This window comes from Agelaius phoeniceus, chromosome 1, assembly GCF_051311805.1.
Source record: "Agelaius phoeniceus isolate bAgePho1 chromosome 1, bAgePho1.hap1, whole genome shotgun sequence".
NCBI classification, from domain to species: Eukaryota; Metazoa; Chordata; class Aves; order Passeriformes; family Icteridae; genus Agelaius; species Agelaius phoeniceus.
The window spans coordinates 37,078,596-37,098,428 of record NC_135265.1 but is presented as its reverse complement, the minus strand read 5'-3'; the positions used below and the strand labels follow the sequence as shown (position 1 = coordinate 37,098,428).

The 19,833-nt window shown below is 40.4% G+C and overlaps 1 long non-coding RNA gene across 2 annotated transcripts; it reads right to left on the bottom strand.

Annotated features, from left to right (window-relative positions):
* Positions 1 to 6,631: 6,631 nt before the first annotated feature.
* Positions 6,632 to 16,809, bottom strand: LOC143693774 (uncharacterized). Of its 2 annotated transcripts, XR_013181728.1 has the most exons (4): positions 14,950 to 16,809; positions 13,900 to 14,056; positions 12,727 to 12,879; positions 6,632 to 11,458 (listed from the first exon to the last, which is right to left on the bottom strand). It is a non-coding gene; the product is annotated as an uncharacterized LOC143693774 (long non-coding RNA). The 2 variants fall into 2 exon arrangements; XR_013181727.1 differs by having other exon boundaries at positions 13,900 to 16,809.
* Between the last annotated feature and the right edge of the window lie 3,024 nt (positions 16,810 to 19,833).

The window sequence follows — 19,833 nt, the reverse complement described above, 5'->3', positions numbered from 1 at the left end:
ATGATACTCAGGTTTTAACAAATATATACATTTCACAACATATTTATTAAGTGCTCAACCTTGCCTCTCTGTATTTATTGCATAATGCATAACTACTGGACTGTGAAAAGCAGAAAGTACCTTCTCTGTCATGGCAGAGCATAAAACATCGATGACTGAGTTCTTTCATTTGTCAGCAAGAAAAATGACTGAATAGATCTGAACTGAGATCAAAGAAAAGGGAAAATGCTGCCTTTACATTGTTAAAAGCCATTCCCCGCATTCTTGCATTAAGCCTCATTGCAATAAAAGGTAGAAGAATGCAAAGTGGCCCCTCTGCCAACCCCCATGGTTGGCATGGTTTCAAGGAAAGTCTGCAATGAGATCAGCACTGAACCAGGAACATTTACCTCTGCCTCCCATTGTTTCCACCCTGCCCTTGGGTCACAGTGTGGTGATATCACCTGCTTATACAATATTGTACCCTCATTTTACATTATTCACTGGAAGAGGTAAGTGACGTTCTTTTCCCTTCTTCAGGCTGTAAGTAAGGCTTCTGGCATGGGGAACAAATGGAGCATTCTTAGCAAACAGGTTATTTATACTTCTGAATTTATTGTTGAGATGTAGTGTTAATTCTTTTTTTCAGGAACATGGGGAACTGTACTTTTCAGAGACTCTCAGAATTGCTTTGAAGTAGATGTTGTGATGTGTTCTATTTTGCAGAGCTGCTGAGTGGAAGTCTAGTGTGAGCAAGTGTGTATTCCAATAACCATTGGTGACAGGCACATTCCCAGGCCAGAGATTTTTTTGGCTCAAAATCCCCATCCAGTTTTCAGGAAAAGGCTTTTTCATGGAAATAATAATAAGAAAAGTCCAGAAAGACAAATCAGTGGGATTTAATGCCTACATGTGGAGGTCAGAAGTGTATTTGTAGATCAGTAAATCGAAAGCTGTATTTTAAATATCCATCTTGATGCTCAGTTCCTGAATAGAATGAAAATAGCAAGACAAAGAGAATCTAAAAGGGACTGTAAGCTGATCTACTGATGCAACAGCATGATAGTAATTTATACATGTGTCTGTTTAGTGCAGATTTACAGTAAAACTTACAATCTTAGCAGTAAAACCCTGCAATCTCAGGTGCTCTCTGAAAGTCAGAGCACATGCACAGGACCAAAAAGAAGGAAAATTCCCATCAGTTTCATCCAGGACATTTTCATCTGTGATTTTCCATCAGTCAGCAAAGAGGAAGGTCATTTTGGGAAAGACAAATGAATTGTGGTATACCTGCACAGTTCAGTGTTATGCCATCAGCATGTTTGAGTTTGTATCATCAGTTTCATAGTTAATAATACAAGCCTAAAAGTCATGTTTGGCACATTATCAGTAATTTGCCAGTGGTATGCAATTTTTAGGGATATAGGTGCTTTTCACCACACAGGCCTAGAGCAATTTTCTGTGTTCAAGAACAGAGTTTTCTCTTGATTGTCATTCCTAGAAGACAGAGAGCTGTCTTTTCTTAGGCTTGCACTGCCTTCTCTAAACCCCATACACCTTATTTTTCATTCTTTCCACCCTTCTAACACAGGTGAGCGACCTAGTAGCCATCAGCTCGTTCCTGAACAAGACTGAGCACTCACAGGCCATTTGCTCTGGCACACTCATCCAAATGTTCACCTGCACAGTAGGAAAATCCTTTCCATGGAGCAGTGCAGCTGGCCTGGCCAGCAGCAGGCTAAGCACAGCTGCAGATACCTGCAGCCCCTCTGCCCTGGGGTTGGTCAGCCTGGGAGGGTGCTGGCCATGAGAGCAGCACCAACATCCTGCTCACTGGGGAGCCCTCCAGGGCCACAGACAGAACACCTGCAGGCAGGGACGTGAGAGGCAGGGACTCTGGGGGTTTGCTGCCACTGTGAGGTCCTCTGACAGCACCACTGCAGCAGCAAGGAGGAGTTGGTGTCAGGTCAGGGGTCCTCCAGTCCCTGGGACCTTCTGGAGCAGAGCAGAGTTTTTATCAGTGGTTCAGTGGTTCCTCAGAGAAACTCTTTTTCCCTAGATTCAAATCCTCACATAAGACACCAGACCTAGATTTTGGGTAAATATGCAGCATCTGTATAGGCATGAGAGTAGTTGATGTCACAGGACAAAGCCTTTTTAAGGGTATGCTACAAATCTGAAGGGATACATAAAAGCTAAACTTAAGTGCCAGTAGGATTCATCACTGAAAAGCACAAGCTTTATGTTGTCAAAAGTGTTAAGTAAGAATTGTGTATCCATAAAGTGTAGAGCCAAGCAGCTGGCACCACAGAAAATGTACCTACAGATGCTAGGTATAACTTTATTTGTGGCTTTGCTGATACTACGGGACCTTTTGTTTTTAAGGACATCTTTTGTTTCTGCATGAAGCTTGGAGCTGGTCACTGGGAAAACAAAAGACTTATGAAGGAAATCATTGGAAACAAATTTAGGCACCACTTTACATTTACCTGGAAACTAGAGAGTGCTTGCTAAAGCCAATTACTCTATATAGTTATAAGTGGACAAACAGCATCAATCTGCTCCTCAGACACTAATGAGGAGCATCAGAGGAGACCAAATTCCATGCTGAAGTCCAGTGGGGACAGAAGAAGAGTCTGTGATTAGCTTCAAACACAGTTCCCTGTTTGAAGAAGGCAAGATATCAGTTTTCTCTGTACTTTGAGGCTGGGGCAGGGGCAATGAACAGTATTTTGGAATGAGCTCTAGTTGCTGAGAAAGGTTTGCCATACCTCAAGCTGCTTCTGGACAGGCAGGTGGAAAAGTTGGCTTCCTACCAGCAGAGTTCCTAACCCTGTACCAGCAATGTACAGGAGACAGAAGGGGGGAAAGTACTGATGCATGTTTATGGAAGGGTGGAAGTATGCACATGAAGTGCTCATTGCAATCCGAAGGAGCAATGCTGACAGGCTCACACTAACACACACGGCTCCAGACTCAGTGTGCTGGTTTAAACTCACCATTGCCACGTCTCATGTCTAATTAGATGAGGAGGCTGGGGAAGGGAAGGGGGTCCACTCTCCATATATGAACTCTGCTCTAAAAACTACAAAGTGAGAAACTGGAAACTTTGTTCTTTCACCCTTTTTGTTCCTTGCTTCTCAGTATACCTGCAGTGCTTTCCCCTCCCCAACCATTCCTGATCTTTCTTTCTCACAAACAATTGCACAGCTGAGTAATCGCGTTTTCATAGTAATCCAACTTTCTAAATTTGAGATCAGTCTAGAAAAGAACAACATTCCCTTATTATAACAGTATATCACATCTCATCCCCCACTTTCAACACAGCATTCCAGCAAGTTCCCACTACCCATCTGATGAGGAGAGGAGGTAGGTAACTTTCTGCTGAAGACAACATCTCTCTTGCCTGTTTACACTGGAACCCAAGTCAAACTTTTTCCAAGCAAAGCTTCTCAGAGGAGAAGGCCAGAGCTGCAGCATTGAATGGCTCTCTCCTCACACTGGAGCTGTCAGCTACAATCAAAGCATCCATGTATGGTATTTCCAGTGGAAAAAAAAAAGTACACAGATGTATAGTTTGCATTTATGTACTGTAGGGACACCCTTGAATCGTGTTAAAAAATGTCAGTCAAGACATCTGGTCAGCTGTCCTAATCCATATTGGGGTTTTTAGACTACTGTTATGCCCCAATATGCTTTGAACATTGCCAATATGCTTTCTCTGCAGTAGCAGCAGTGTGTCCCCTTTGGTTTCACAGCCCATCCCCGGCATTGTTTTTTATAGTGTCACGTACAGAGCAAAATGAAAAACCACATACTGTATCTCGTGTGTCTGGCTAATGAAACTGGTAGGACAAACCTTGTGTGATTAGGAACAGGGACGGATTGGCTTAGGTCTAGTTCATCTTACGGACTGCAAAAAGAATCAGCTGTCACTTGTGCCATGCAGCAGATGGACAGTTTGCATCCGATTTACATGCAGGCGCCAAAGCCTTTAGAAGCTTTGGCAGCCCACTTGCCATCAGGCAGCAGACTTTGATGTCCTGCAGATGGTTCCAGCAGCCATCTTGCTCGCTCGCGGTGCGCGGCGCTGTTGTGCCTCCTCGCCAGCTCCGGTGCCGCTGGAGCTGCCGCAGTGCGTGGTGCCCACCCAAGGCTCAGCACCCTTTGGCCGCTGCCTAGGCACAGTTGCATTTTCATTTCAATACAAAGCTCCGCTGCGCTTTGCTTTTATGGCAACTGCGTGCTTGCACCCACATTAAAAATCCTAACAGTGCCTACTGCAAGCTGTCCCCCCTCTCTCTATGCTGAGTTTTGCTGTGCTTCACATTTCCTACCTAGAACCCCGACAAATCCACCACCCCCGCTCCCTTCAACGATAATAGCATAATTTCAGAACAACCGCTGATCCAATTTCTGTATGAATTTAGCTCACCAATGCAGCTTTGCCTTAACACGGTTCAACCCGTCCTAGGTAATGACACGGAACAAAGAGTTTTCTTCATGGTGGTCAGGCTAATCTTGCTCCATGAATAGCCCAGAGTAATCTATCAGCAGTGGAAAGCTGTGGCTGGAGGTCTTCCAAAACCAGCTCTTTCGCATTTGGTAGGAGCAGTTAGGAATTCTGACTGGCACTATTAGTCGGGAGCCATGTCATCACGCTACAGAAGGGACTGCAGTTGTCCCCACTAGGTAGGATCAGCCCAGCATATTCTACCACATTTTTCCATCCCTTGAGTATTACTGGAAGTTCAGCAAAAAGTCTCTGATGAGGCTTTAAGAACCAAGCTAGAAGAGGCAGATTCAGTAATTGTGATTTCCAGACAGTCGTAAGTAATAGAAAATAAATGGGGGGGGGGGGGGGGGGGGGTGCGGGCTGGGGGGACAAATTCATATCTACACACACACACACACACACACACACACTCGTATAAATTGTCAATTAATGTGGACTGGTTACAGCCAGCAAACAAGAAAAAAAAAATAAACAGTTAATTAGAGCTTTTGGAATCATTTATATATATACAGTGCATCATTTGCAGGTGCTACAAAAGTGAAAAATAACCATTATAATTACTAGTATTCAAAGATTCATATTTTCCCCCATGTAATTGATTTAGGATTATCAGTTTTCTTGTAGTTATACAAAAGGCCTGTCAAGGTGTTTCCACACGTGTTTGGCTCATGCATGTTCCAAAAACAAGTCAAAATGCCATTGTATTTTACACGGCAGAGTTAAAGTGACTCTGAAAAATAGGCCAGGTTTTACCTGGATCATTATCTCAGTTAAATTATCTTACATATGTTTTAATTTTTTTTTTGTTCATACTTTCTTCATCTTTTTTTCCCCCTTTTTCTTTTTTGTTAAAATGCATCTGTGTTTGTTGACTGCCCCAGATTATATCTAAGTGAGGAGTGGGAGTACTTGCACCTGGTACAGTATATGTAGCTTAACAATACATATCATTACATTATTTACAGCTCATTTTATGTTATTCAATAGTAAACTGCAGATTAACCCTTTGAGAGCCTGGCTGGTGCTACTCGGCGAGGCAGAGGAGCTTGGTGTTTTTCAGGGCTGTGGGAGTACATCTATAACTGCATTCATAAAGATGGCAGTGTGCTCATTATAAAGGAGATCACCACCAGAGCCAGCTAATTCCTCTCCCAGGAAATCTCGTCCGTAATCACATTCCTTACCACACCATGCTTGTACTTCTGCTGATAACACAGGTTATAAAAGGGACTCACTCAGTGCTGGAGTCAATTAATGAGCAGGCTTTTTAACCTCCTTTATTGGAGTACATTCGGCACCAAAGGGACCCGATGTTGTGCTGCTGGCAGGAAAAGGGCCCAAGAAATGCCATTTCAGGACATTTCAGGCCTGGGTCCAGTTCCCTGAAATGGGCATCACGACTGACCTCATTCGGCACTGACTCAGCAGCCTCAGCACCCACAGGAGAGGAGAGAGCGCTCTGATAAAGCCTGAAGAAACACTTTTCCCACAGTCTAGAGAGGAAAGTTGTCTCTGACCAAAGGACTGATGGATTCAGGCATCACCTTCACTTCCCCTGCAGCTGGAAAAAGCCATGAGTCACAATCTCCCATTGTGTTTGCATTTGTGGAGTGGTTTGCTTTTTTGGCCAGAGGAGAGAGGGAGAAAGGCAGGGAAGTTGCACAAAAGCAGAGGAAATGAAAATGGCAGGATCTGGGGTGACAAATTTCAGGACTGGGAAACTTGAATACACAATGCCATGCAAAACCTTTCCCTCTATTTTAGCAATGTTCAGCGTGGTCACGCCAGGCAGAGAAATGCACAAACTGGCCTTTCCTTTCCCCAGCAATTTGTTTGGCATACAGCACACGTATCTGTCAAAATGTTGAGCATGCCATGCGGTGCTGAGATAATTCTTCTGTGGTAAGCACCGAAGTAGGAAGGGGCTCCTGCATCGTAACACTCCTATTCCTAACCTTTAAATACTCATCAATATCTCTGTTGCTGAATTAATCAGTCTCAAGATTATCAGCAATTTAGTTGCATTTTGTTGGTAATTAGCTTGATAAATTAGCATCTGCAATATAAAACTTGACATCTTATTGTTCCCTCAGTTTTATGGTACTTCTGGAAAAAAAAAAAAAACAACCAAACAAACCAACCAAACAGCAGTTTATTTTAAAAAGTGATCATTTCTATTACAATAAAGACAGATACCAAAACCAAAGTTTGACAAGCTTAGTAGCTGACAGAAACAAGCTCCATTGATATCCACTGGGCAAAATATCAAAGATGAATAGCTTATAATGCAAACTTCAAAAGTATGGTTTAAAAAATAAAATTTGAATCCGTTCGCTGTGGGCAGCTGCTTCTTGTAAGTAAAATAAAATAAATGTTCAATGAATTAATTTTCCACATTTTCTGTAGAAAGACTGACAAATAAACTTTGAAACATGAGGGAATTGACAATTAATAGGAAATAAATGTATTTATTCCAGCAGGTCTCTCAAAGCTATCTGAATTTTCTCAAATCACGTAAGAAAACCCAAACCTTTTCTTCTCACCCCACCTTTCTGTTCTGGGCCATATTGCTACATCTTGGGGACACCCCATTGTGCAGGAAACCAATGTCTTTTTCTGTTTTGGGGGCAATCAAGCAGCAACCAAAGGCAAGCCCATACTCCAATCTCCTCCTTTTCATGATGAAAGGAAAGAGCGGGTAGGTATCTTTCTCAGAAAAAAAAAAAAAAGGCTTAAAATACAGCAATTTACCAGTACAGATGTGGTATTATAAACTGAAAATTCCACAGCATTTTACCTTAGCCATTATTCCTGATGTAGAAAACTGTGCTAATAGAAACATTCCTATTAATCTGAATTTGAGATATTTCATACAATGTATATTACCTTTCTGCTGCCTGCAACCTTCTGCCAGGTTTTTTTTTCCCCCTTTTTTTAGGAGGTGCTTTGAGAGGAATATGCCATGAGAACAATACACAGCTGCTGCTGTATAGAGATATCTAATTGTCAATATTGTGGAATTTCTACAGCTTATTACTTGCATTCAGTCTAATTCTGGGCAAATTGCCAGTCACTTCAGGGACATTCAAGTGAGCCATATTACACGTGGTACGGCATCACAGCTTTAAGATACCCGGCTGTTTTGCCTCTGGCCAGGGAATGTTTGTACCAATGCTACTGAGTGAAGGGGGGTAACTACAAATAAAATAAAATTTGTATTTTTTCAAGTGGGCTGCATTTCAAGCCCAGATGTTAGTAATGAAAGATTCAATTTAAGGATTTAAATTACAAATAAATAAAGTATGAAACAGATGTGATTTTTAAGGAAGTTCAAATTATCCAGGAAGAAAAATATCTCTGTGCATGACAAAGTAATAGGGATTGTCTTGAGAGTCTGTTGAAAACAATCTGCTGTGCTAGATACACCCTAAGGACAGGATTGGTTTGGAATGGGAAGGACTGGTGGAGCTTGTCATTAAACAAAAATTGTGTTTAATAAAACTTTATAACCGTGATTAATCCTATGAGGCCCTAAAGGAGTTTGCAGTTTCTGATAAACACATTTTCCTTGTTTGCAATGGTAATGATATTTTGAAGTGAATGGAATCTGAACAAAAAACTCTAAGGGTAAAAAAGGACTTGTCAGGTACCACCTATGAAGAAATTACCATGGCACAAAAGAAAGAAGGGCCACCCACAAGGGAAACCTTAGATTATATGTTTGAAAAAAGGGGGGAAATTATGGGTTGATACAGGTCTCTCTTTACAGTAGTTTGATCACCACAGAATTGCCTATAAAACCCACAGAAATTATTCGAGGTGATCTCGCATGTGAAGATTAGAATCCCACATGTACAATGCAGGTGCTCACTGGCAAAAGAATGAAGTACTGGAGCTGCTGCAGTAATTTTAAACCATGTGTATACAGAGAGCAGGGAACATCAGCCAGTGTAGTTGCTTTGCTGACCAGCACAAAGTCCCAGGGCTGCATGTTTAAAAACTCACATTTTGCAGGGAGAGCGTGCAAGCAGTAGCTATTGATGGTGATGATGATTAAGGATCTAATTCAGCAAGGTGTTGAAGAACACAGCTGGGTTTAAACAGTGGGAGACATGCACCTCCTTATGTGCTGCATGGACTTAGGCTGAAGAGGAGTCCTTGCATTCCTTGTCACCACAAAAATAATTTTTAAGGGTTCCACAAGAGAGTAAGAAATCTGTGTGCACAAACCAAAGGTAGAAGGATTGAATAGCACATTACAGAAACAAATATAGAAATATTTGCTATTCCCCCAAAAGGGTGTGGTATAGAATCCTTACACAATGGGGTGAAAGTAGACCAGGTCAGAATACCTGCAGTAATGATGAGCTAAGGATTATCTGTCTTTTACCTGATTTTATTTTGAGAGGCCATCTGTAGTAAGAAGATTTCTTCTTATTGTATGGGCTACTAATAAATTCTGTATGCGCTACTTACCAGCCCTGGAATGAGTGATTCCATGCCCCCTGCAAAAAATTTTTAAAACCCAAGGAAAGCAAAAATCCAATAAAACAAACAGCTTCCTCTGGTATGAATATTCTAGCACTTTCCCAAATTGTCAGAAGCCTTTTCTATTTGTCTTCATTTGGGACAAAGCCACATCTAGAAGTGCTCTCTTCAGCTAGGAAGTGTTTGGGTTTCTTTTTAATAGGAGAGAATAAATGCTTTCAAGCTATGCTAATTTTTTTTTTTAATTAGCCTATTTATTTTTCTCAGTTTTATTCTATAGGGGTTATATTTGTTTGAGACCTTTTGAGTCTAGTTCCCTTGCCTGGCTTATATCTGAGTTTAATATCAAAAGCACAGCTTTGCTACCTCTTTGCTCTTTGTGATGAATTTTTCATTTCCTACATCATTCACAACTCCTTGCTGTAATTTCATATGGCCTGTATAGCACCGTATATATCTGGACCATAAACAGAGACAAAATCAGGTTGAGCTTTTATGAAAATGCATCCTATTAAAGTGCAAATTTCTTTGCACCACCATATCACAAGCAGCTTTTCGCAGGAAAAGAAAAGAGTGTCAATCCAGTGTCGGCACATGGGTGGCTCCAGTGACCCAAAAGGCCTTTACAATCTCCAGCTCCTATGATTCTGTAAAGATATGGTGCTTCAAGGCAAAGCAAGGAATACTTTTTTCCATCAATCGTCAAATATTTCAGGTACTTCTATTATTAAGCACAGCATAATAACATGAAAAGCAAAACTGGGTTGTAGGGTGAGAAGAAAACAGAGCACTTAATTGCATACACTGTTACTGTCCAGATTAAAAGGCAAATGTCTTTTTGAGGAGGTGCTGGGGCATGTTGTATAGATATGCGATGTCTTCTCTTCATGGAGAAAAGATTTTGTTTGTGAAGCACAGAAGTCCACACACAAAGAAAAAAAAAAAAAAGAGAAAGACAACTAAACCCAAACCAGCCAACACAACAGATTTGTATTCCCTTCTGGCACAGAGTCCTCATTACCTTGCAGGGGAAATGAAGGAACCTCAGCACCTTTCAAAAACACAGTCTCTCAGGGATCATCTCCACAAGCCATGTGCACCTTTAGCTAGCTTACACAAGGAAGACTAACATATAAAAAATCTGATAGCATCTTCGCACCAAAACCTGTTAATGCTTCCTTCATAGCAACACACTCTTAGAAAAGCATTAGATCCTGAAGCAGTCACAGCTTTAAGGTGCCATTTATGTCTTTCTGGGACTGACTAGAACCAGGACCCAGAAGATACCTTGGGGTGTGCTCAAAGATAAGCATATTTTTGTACATCATGCATTTATTGGCCATCTGACTTTTTTTGCTTCATTTTTCAAGTTATATTAACTTTAATTCTAATTTTCTTGTAGTGGCTAGTGCTGAATTGTATTTTTTCCCCCTTCAGATTCTAAGGTAATCATTTGAGGACTTGTCTTCCAGTTAAATGAATTCCATACTGGCAGCATTACTTTACAATAGGAAAACAAGTAGAATAACAATTTATCATTTTTTGTATGGCTGTGGACAGAACAGTGGCTCTGTTTCTTGTATTATTATTACAGCAGCAATTAAAAGTGCCAGGCAGGGACCAGTTCCCACTGCATTATGTGCTATTTAAGCATAAAGTTCAGCCTCTCTAATAAGTTTACAGTCTCTCTTACTCAGTTCCAGACTTCCCTGCCCTCACAAACACATTGGCTTCTTGCTACATCATCTTCAAAGGGTGACCTGAGGATGCCCTTGATACCAGGCTTGTCTGCCATGAAGACCCAGACAGTAAATACTGTCTGTGCCTGGGCTCCAGGGCAGGCAGGAACACCCCCCACCCACAGAGCCTGGCAGCAGGAACACAGAGCCCACAGACTGCCTGAGAGGCCACCAAGAGATGGGCTGCAACATCACCTGTAGCTGCGACTCTGCAGATGCCTTTCCACCCCAAAATTTCAGCAGAGGGTTGTCTGCCTCTAGTTACAACTCCACCATGGGGAAAAGATGATGCTCTTTCCCTTACTTTATAATCCATACCCAAGGACCTCATCACACAGCTTAACATATCCTTTTCTATGGTCTTTTAAGCACAAGTGCACATCTGCAGAAATATTTCTAAAGCTATATGTAAAGTTTAATGTATAGTGCATAAATAACAGATGCACAAGTGCATCTTGAGATGAACAAATTCTGTGAACATATTCATAATTAGAGATTATAACACATTGCAGACTTCAGGAAAGATATTTTCTATGAGGAATTATAGGCATCAATGCATCGCAGAGTGAGGGGCTGGATTTAGATCATGAATCTCTTTTTCCAATTTATAAAGCTGCCAAAGTTGACAGAAGAGTAGGTAAATTAATTGATGATCCTCGTGCTATAAAGGTGTAGGTTTAAAATGTAAGCCTCCATATCCCACACATCCTGCCGAGCCTGAGGAATGCGAGGCTCCCTGTGGGATGAGAGAAGCCCTGTGAGTCAGACCATTTTGCCTGTGGGGTTTGAAGACTTCCCTGCTCTGGGTTTATTCCCCTGTGGTGCAGTGCCTGCCTGATGCTGAGAGCTGGTGTGCACCCATCAGCACAGCTCAAGGGGCTAACCATGCTGGGGGACCCTGGCTAATGCCTCTGTACACAGCACTGACATGTGTGGAGGTGCCAGCCTTCTCAGAGCTCATTTTGGATTGCTTACATTAACCTTTATTGCACCTCCTGGACCTGCTCTTCTACTTGCTTCGCATGGATAGGTTAAAGCACAAATACAGGTGCTGCAGGTAAGGACAGCGTGGGAGAGCCTGCAGGTTTTTTGCCAATACGACACCTGATCTATGGGATAAAAAGACCACTTTGACTTCCAAGGACCTCAACCTGACAGCTTTCATGAGCACTAAATCCACTTTTAAAAAATGGAATCCCTCGATAGAATTAAAGCCTCGTAATACAGTTGTCTGTTATTTATTCTATATTTAATAATCCTTCTCTATGACACACATTGGAGATATAGGAGATGCTCTCATAAACTTTTTAAAATAAACCCATTTCTTTCCCAGGAGGCTCCACCTGACACAAACCATTACTGAAGATTGACAGGAAAGTGTGCTGGTAGCCAAGACATGCTCTAAGACAAGAAGAAGATACTTAAATGATTTATTTGTGGTAAGGCATTTGAGAAGCTGTTTGGCCTGTACAGAAATGAGCAGGGGTACTCTACCTCAAAACTGAGGCACCAATTTGGGGAAAAAAATTGAAATGCAGAACATGTCAATTTATTGCACTCATTAGTTATTGAAACAGTGTTTGTTTTTTCACAACTATTAGCCAATTACCACTGGTTTCAAACCAGCAAGTAGAAAAAGATAAGGACCATGAAGTCCCCTTGGGAACCCTACTCTCCCAGGAAGGGGAAGGGAGTTATTTTGATTGCCCAGTGTGTAGTAGGAGGCTGACAGCTGATCATGTTGAATCATTTCAAAGTTCAATACAAAGTCAACAGAAGTACAGAGGCAAGAAGCCAGGGAATCCTCCCAGGAGTCTAGATTGCAGGAAATAAAACCTAAATCAATGCACCACCAAGGATGCCTATCAGCAGACCACTAAAAACAACAAGCTCTCTTCTACAGCTGAAGAAAAATGCTGGTGTTACCTCTCCTAAACAGAGGAACAGTTTTTCTCCCAGAGCTGCTGGTTTGGCTTGGGGAGGGATTTGGTTCTAGGTCTGTACCTTATTAGACTGTAAATCATGAAGCAAGAGATCCCCCAAGCACTCCTCCAGAATGGACAAGAACCAGCTGAAGGCTCAGAAAAATCTTTCCACCGTATATGCAAAGATGGAAGCGTGGATACAATGACTTCTTTTCTTCTAAATTGCAAGTGGCTAAACACAAAACAACAATAGACATAAAACAACAAAAGTAAGACTTAAAATACTGGTAATTTTTTAATCCCTGTAAGCAAACTTTCCCTCTAATATTAGAAAAACAGGCTTTACTGAGAGGATAAATCTGTCATTTCTCAGACCAAACAATTTTTTCCACCTATTTTAAAGGAAGAGGAAAGAGATGGGATATGGAAAGGTGCATGAGCCAGGCTGTGCAGTAGAGGCTGCTTGCAGATTTAATTGTACTGAGAGCTGCTGCCTCTCTTTATGTCTGCTAGATTTAAACCACCTTACACCACTAACAGATCCAAGGCAGCAAAGCACATCAACATGTGCTGAGCTCTAACTCATTCGGATTACTCACACGCCTAACAAAAATCATGTGCTCATGTGTTTTTCTGTGCTTCTCACCACAGAACCAGAAGCAATTTAGAAATGTTTTCACTCTGGAATGAAATTAAGAATTTGGGAGTAGTCAGCAGAGGCTTTTTCTAAAAAACCTTCATTTCTTTGTGTCTCTGCAACTTGACATTCTGCTGTTTCTGCCATTTACATCTTGTTAATGCTGGGCAGGTGTTCTCCAGTGCAGGATTTTCCATTTGCAGGATGTCAGAGGGACACACATAGGACAGTGGGATTCTTGGAAGCTGCAAGGGACTGGCAGCCTCTGAAGCTGCATGAGAAACAGCACGATGTCAAAATTTACCCTTGAAAATATTTTAAGTTTCAGATGTTGCATCACGTACTTGGCTAAATTAAATTTCCCGGCAACTGTTTCCTTAAGCAAACATTTGCTTTCAAACCAATCCCAGATTTTTTATTTTTTATTTCCCCCCTCAATATAATATCTGATTCAGCAGATTTTAAATACTCAATATATCTTTAAATGCCAATGCACAACAAGTATAGCAGGTGTTTAATTGTGGTTTAAATATCCACATTTTTCACATTTTACAATCACAATTAAAATTAAGCAATAACACCAAAGGAGTTCCGGTATGCAGCAATAATACTTACCCATATAGTGAAATTGATAAGGATCCAGATATAATGATGCCCATTGTAGTAACCCTGTGGTGACTGATTGCTATTCTGCTGTTAGCAAACAACTAAGAAATACTTTATTTTTTTCAGAATTATCAATTTGTTTCTAGGGTATGAGAACAATGAAAACCTTGAGGGAGAAAGCAATAGTTAGTGAGGTATTAAAACAGTTCTATAACTAATAAAAACACTAAATCAAGTTAGATATGCAGCAGTGTGTCATTTCTATTTTAATAAAAAAGTACATTATTCTCTCCTCAAAATTACAAAATTTTATTTTTTTTAGTCATTGCCAGCATAATCGGAAAGTTTAAAAAAGTCATAAATCTACAGTTTCTGGAACTGTCATTTATGTGATTTCTATTCTTTAAAAAGACTGAGTATAGCACATGTATTCATAAAACAATCTTTTTGAAAACTTATTTGCATCATTGCTCAGATTTTTTTTAAGGGGAGAGCAAGGGGAATTTTATACAAAAAAATGTTAGCATTTCCTAATGTCTCCATACATGAGTGATCTGTGAAACACATTCTTAGGAGCTATGCCTCCTACATATATTGTACTAGATAGTAAAATAAATCTAATGGATTCAAACTGCACCACAAATCCTGTGGTATGGGAAAATCAACAAACAAACTGAGCTCTTCTAATGCAGAGACCTAAGTAATAAAATTCACCATTCAAATAGTAACTGATGGTATCACCACAAATTAACATGGAAAAGATCATATTCCTCATCTTCCAAAAATCCAGAGCAAGAGAGAAGTGACTGTCACGTGGCTGGGGGTGATATTTTTATAATTTGGGTGATCTGAAATTTATTGCTTTTTAATATTTAATAACTCAATCCCATAGTTCTCGCTCAAGTAATTTTCCCATAGAGGTCGATAACATGTACAGATATATAGAAACAAAATTCAACATACATTTAGGAACAATGATAAATAAACCTTGGTATTGGTACCATTCTGGTGAGAAGGGCCAGAGGGAAGCAGCAGCTGCCATGAAAGATGGTCACTTACTTGAGAAAAGGAAAATTTGAGACTTCTTGACAATAGTATTCCTTCCAGACATGCTGAAACAAGCACACCATGACACTTCAAGCTTCATTTTCTTCTCTGCCACCTGTACCACCAAAAATATTAATCCTTTTGTGCACCTGGGAGACCTGTAACTTTATGGAAAATTAAACCTGGATGGAGCCATATTGCCCACTCTTCCCTTTCTTCCTGAAATTAGAGGGAAAACCTGAGATTTTCCTTGATGAGGTGAAAGGAATGGTGACCAGTTGCATTCCCTTCCCACCTCAACTCTCCTGGACATACAGGGATAGTGCTAATCAAGAGTATATAAAAGGATAAGAGTATCTACATATGTTCAGTCAAAATATGGATGCTCAATGAAATTCACCTTCCTTCTTCAAGCCCTTTCCAATTAAAATGTTTCACTTTATAAAAATATCAAGGCAATCTAGGGGGAAACAACTGAATTTGTTTCATTTTATTAAAAAAAAAAACTAAAAACCAAAACCAGCAATCTAGGAGGCAGAAGCATTTTGACAGTCTTAAAAGCATATTTTTGTTGACTTAGTGTAAGTCCAGCTTGCCCTCCGTGGCTCATATTTCCTTGGATTTGGACTTTGAAAACATTCCTGAGATGTTAACATTTCATACAAGTCATGAAAATGTTTACATTTCCAAAGTTCTTGTTGAATGGAAGCATGGTTTCTTGCCCAAGTCTAGCAGATTAGCCTGCTCCCAAAATAAAGCATTGGTGAGAAGCTAATGCAGTTTAATTCCCATTGAAAGAAAACCAACCATTTCTAAATCCGTTCTTTTTCCTACAGATGTACCATCTGGAGAAGGTCATGAAGGAGGAGAGAGAAAGAATGGAAAGGAACAGAATGCAGAAAGGCTGCCATGTAGAAGACTCCAAATTTTGATGAGAATACATGCTAAGGATGTGGTGAGCTACATGATAAATGAGCGGGTGGGAAAGAATTCTCTGACGTTGGTTGGCTGATGTGTGGCCATCGAATAAATAGGTTGTGATTAAGAGGCAGTTCCCATCATAAAAAGTTTACAGTCTAAATAATTCAAGCGCACAAAGGACCAAAGGAAGAAAAATGAAATTTGTGGATGGGAAACCAAGGTACTTTGCTACCACTCTACTCTGTGTCCTTCTTATCTGACCCACTGAGCCTTTTCTTACAAATGCATTTTTGATGTGCTTAACAAAATGCATTCACTTCATGCAGTTGGCAGACTTAGTTGTTGCATCAAAAATAGTTAATGGCAAGTATCAGCATTTTTATATTTCTTTCCTTGTGCAAGTATTTAATAACAGGGAAATAGCAAACAACAGCTGTGTAAAGGGAAAGAGCAGTATAAATGAATGCTTATCCTGCATCACAGGGAATGATAGAAGCCTGAGACTCAGACTGGGAAATTCCCCCAGATTGCAGCCAGGTGCTTTTGTGAAACACTCAAGACTGGCCAGGAGAAATCTGTTTGCCACTCAAAACTAGTCAGGAGTAATCTGACGGGTGTTACTGTTCACAGGTACCTTGTGCATATATGGGATCTTATAAGGAAAGCATGAGTCTGCCTGTAAGTAAAAAAGACAAAAAAACCCTCCAAAATAGAGAGATCTAAACAAACCACATACACTAAACAGACCCCATTGGGACAAAAATAATCAGAAGGTCTGCATGCAGGACAGGATGTTGACAGTGACTCCAGCTCTACTGGAACAAAACTGCCCCTGACATCCCTGAAGACAAGGGCTTTTGCCCAGCTGGGAAAGTCTGACTTGCGTTGCCTTTGCCTTTGATGGCACTACTGAGCCTCATTTTAGGAGAGTTGTGGATAAAGAGGGGTTTTTTTTCCTCTCTCTCTAGGCTTCCTTGATCTGATCATGACGCAAAAAACCTAATTACAGCAATTAATACAGAATTAGAATAGTTTCATGCTAACTCTGTGAGTAGCTTTCTAGCAGCAGATTGCTTAGAGATACAGGGTTTGAAGCAAACTCTAAAGCTCTTATTTTCCTGATTACAGCTGTTGAAAAACTAACATGTTGGTCCTCAGAATGAAGAGAGAAAGATGACTATGAAGCCCGTGTGAGTATATTATTCTGCAAAGTGCAGCAATACATTAATATAGACAGAGGCTTACAAAAGAACTAAGGAATGTGCTCAGAAGCCAAACCCCTTTTCATTCTCAGGCTCTTTACTCCTTTTTGGTGCCAGAAAATTATGCCTACCTGGTTATTTCCCTTTAACGTCACCAGAGAGATACACAAATCTAAATGGGAAAACAAAAGGGGGAGATGTAAAGGAAAGGAGTCAGCTGCAAATGTTCTTCAGTAACTTAAAACAATGTTAGGCAAAATCTGACTAGTGCAGAGAACGTAACACATGATAACAGCACGACCTCAAATGACTCGCTCTCCATTTAAACTTCAACATCTAGGTCTCTACAGGAATTAGCATACACATTCTGGACACTCATTACCCATGCCTGGTTTTGTATAGCACACAAAAAAAAAGGCAAGAGAAAGAAAGTGTAAACCCTTGCCAGCGTATTGTTTGCTGGCAATAGCAAGCAAACCGAATACTGAGCAGTCATGCTTCATCCAACAAGCATAACTGCTAGCCAAATGCAGGCTTACAATTGTTTGGATGAAAAAGAGACTACCATCCATTCACCTCTGTATTAAGGATTTGATGAACTGTGCTGCAGCAAGCTAGGAATCAATCTTTTGGAAAGAACTGATATGAACATTTACTACAGGATGTGGCAAAGAGTATGAACTTCTCACATACACAATTTCCAAGAGGAAATAACTATAAACATCAGATTCTATGGCTCCCATTGACAGGGATCAAAAAAATACCCCAAACAGCTTCATCAGTGGGAACCATACGTGACCCCTAAAAGACATCAACTTCAGTTCTCTTCTCTTTTTTCAATGTTTTAAGAGACTGAAGATACAAGAACTAGGCTTACTTCTCTGACAGCTTAACCCCTTCCTCTGCCTCCTCAGTGAAGGGAATCCTCCTCTGCTGCTTCAGGGGAAGTGCAGGGAATCAAATGGACTTGCACCCTCTTCCTCCAGTTAGTACAGTTTTAAAACACTGCACAAAAACAGTACCTTTTCATGGTAGCATGCACTGTTTCCAAATGTCCACCCAGGGCTGCAGTAACAGCACCTCTAAAGGAGAGAGTCAGTGCAGCACAAAAATGGATCAAGCTGGAAAGAGAAAGCTGGAAACAGCCCCTAACAGCTTCTATAACCAGTCCATGAAATAGAGAAAGAGATGAAGGTCCTTGTGAGAGGTGGTTTTGACCACGCTGTTGAGAGAAAAATAGGGTGAAGGAAAAGCAGTAGCAGCAATACTTTTTCCTCTGTTGTGGCAGTGTAACTTTTAGGAAGGGAAAGAGAATCTGGACCATGACCTGGACTGAACTGCCGTGGTACACCAGCAAGTTTGTATTTGGTGTGAAATTGCATTACATATTCAAAGCACTCTGCATGTATCATTTGTAAAAAAATCCTGAAGATAATATCAGAATCCCTGTAACTTAGAATAATACAACCTGTCAAGGAAAGAGATGTGTCCACAGGAAAAAAAAAATTCTGAGTGTGCAATCAGAAAATGTATAATACTAAGAAACCCTCTTAAACAAATAACCATTAATGGAACAAACCTGTTAAAATAATTCTTTTTCCATGCTCAAATGTTACAGGTTTAATAAATTTTTACTGTATTAGCATGGAAATGCACTTTCACTTTCCATAGCTAATCTTGAAGGAACACACATTAACATACTGTATTTTTCTGCTGTATTAATGGACATTACAACTAAGACAGTATTATACTCATTATGAACCTAATAACTAACACATGATCACAAAGCATTACTATGTTAACACTTTCCTGAAGAAATGTGAAATGAATAACATCTCTGTTTAGATGACTATTAAAAAGAATTTTCCTTATTAGAAGACAAAACCCCATACAGTCATTTCTAAGAAAGCTTAGAACATACCTGACATCCAGTATCCATAGCGTTAGTCACCGCTGCATATGAATTTGTTGCAGAATCAGGGATTGGGTATTAAATGAGAGCACCAACTTATTTACCATTAAAAAAAAAAAAGAAAAAGGGAAAAAAAAACCGCCCACCAAACCACAATGCCCAATCCTTAGCAAAACTCCCAAAGTTCATAAAGTGGCCACAGGACTGGTTTTGTTCCATAGACTCAGCATGAATATCAATGAAGTAGAAGAGTGTTTATTGGAATTCAAGAAACAGACCACCATGTTTTCTAGTAATTAAAATGTCTAAACATTGAATACTGGATTTTATTCTGTACTTGACCTGATAAGCATTGAGAGACCCAACCTGAGTCTACAGTTCCACTCTCTTCACAAAACACACAGAGTAATATCTTCACTTGCACTGACCTGCCAACAAGTCTGGTACATCTTCACTGGTCAGATTAAAAGCTTTGCAGTCCTCATGCTCCACTTAAATGTCCCACTTCACACATTCCCAGTCCTCATGGCACTTGTTAACCATCCTTATCTTAAATAGCTGTTGTCATCTTTCTTCCTACTTCTGGTATCTCCTTGTCATCTCTATCTTTTCTTTTTGCTCCTCCTGCTTTTTTCCTATGAGCATACATAACCATATCCACAGGCTCTAAATAACATCAGTGGTTGTTGGTGACCTGGTGTTGACAGCATAACTCACAGTTTTGCTCTTTTTTCCACCTGGCAGCAGTAATCAGAGGAAATATTCCTTCCTCACCCCAAATGTTTATCTTTACTGGCTCTGTTATCACCTTGGCACAAGAGAACGCACATGGCTCCTGCTGCACCTTCCTGACTTTCCTGC